Here is a 1,495-nt window from a genome sequence, read left to right on the forward strand (position 1 = left end):
GAAAAACTCCATAGTGTCTTCACATCAGCCAGATACAGAGAGATCTTTTTTCTTTTGAGTTTTTTTTTTTTAATTTAAGAATTTTGCTAAAGTTTCATTTCATCCAAATACAAAGTCTTCATTTCCATTGCGTGATTCCTCAACTTTGACTTTCGTCTGAGAGGTACTATGCCCGAACCGAACAACCAAAATTATTAGACTTAACTTGTAACTGAATTCCACTTGAGTTGCATTGCATGCTTTAAGGCGGACAGCCATGTCCAAGCGATTATAATCATAAAAAGTTCGAATCGGATACCTACACATACACATTTATATAAGAAATAAAGAAAAACAATAAAAACAATGATGCTTTGTTTTCGAGGTAGCGAGAAGTATGAAACGCGCATTGCATGCTTACAGGCGCTTTTAAAAATTATTTACTAAACGCCCTTTGAATGCAGCAACCGTAGCGCGCTTTACACCCAACAACCGCTTCGTGTAGTTTCGTGCATTATTTGCCACATTTGATGCTTTAAATGCGCTTGTAAGTACCGTTGCTGCAGTTGCTCGATCCGTCGGCTATTACCGTTGTTTTAACTGCCGTCCATAAATCGTATTCTCGCTGTAATTTTTGCTCGTTCAACATCTGCCTGCCATCGTCCGGTGGCTCCGTTTCACTGCAGCCGACTTTGAAGTCGTCGTGGCGATGGGAAGGGCACGAAATAGTGAGGCGAAAGTGGTTTGCGGATGAGCGGTGGGCGGGGAGGTTGTTGTTTAATGGGTGTGTCTCGGCTGGCTGGCTTTGTTGCCAATTCAATAAACGTATTTATTAGCTGAGCACCTTGTGCTGGCAACAATATTTGTGTTGTTATTGTTTTCCCAAGTGGATTTCAGGGTTCTCTTTTTTTAGTGGCATCTTTATATTTCAAACTGACTGTCTGGTAGTACGTCTTGCATCGTTTTGTCTGCGCGAGATTGCCATAAGCTTTGAAGTAAGAGACAAGCTCAGAAGGAAGGTGAGGTATTTTATTCTGTAGTTGGGATTTCTGAAAGGCTAAGCTCTCGACTCCCAAATATACTCAAATAATCTATCTAAGATGTTATAAACAACCGTTATGTGTTTAACTTTAGACTTTTTCTCCCTTTTACCTAGTAATTATTTGCCGCTGAATTGCTACTGCTCTTCACTATCAAATATTTATACAAATAATTTAGAAATCTAATAGTGCATACTTTTAGGGGAGCAAAGTATGCGCACATGCTGTATAACCTTAAAGCGAGGAGAACCGAAAACTAAAAATAAATGTACGAGCATGAATTGCGGAATTAAATTCAACGCAAAGATGGAGGTATTAGTAGTTGGCTTTACTGCTTAAAGCGTAAGCTCTCAGGCGCCTAAAAGCCGACAGCGTGCCGTTAGCAAATATGAAACCCCACACGCACACATAAAGCGTGAAACATTTACCTTGCATGACCTGCGTAGACCTCAGGCCATAAATTCTTTTCTCACCAT

This window comes from Bactrocera dorsalis, chromosome 4 (genome assembly GCF_023373825.1).
Source record: "Bactrocera dorsalis isolate Fly_Bdor chromosome 4, ASM2337382v1, whole genome shotgun sequence".
NCBI classification, from domain to species: Eukaryota; Metazoa; Arthropoda; class Insecta; order Diptera; family Tephritidae; genus Bactrocera; species Bactrocera dorsalis.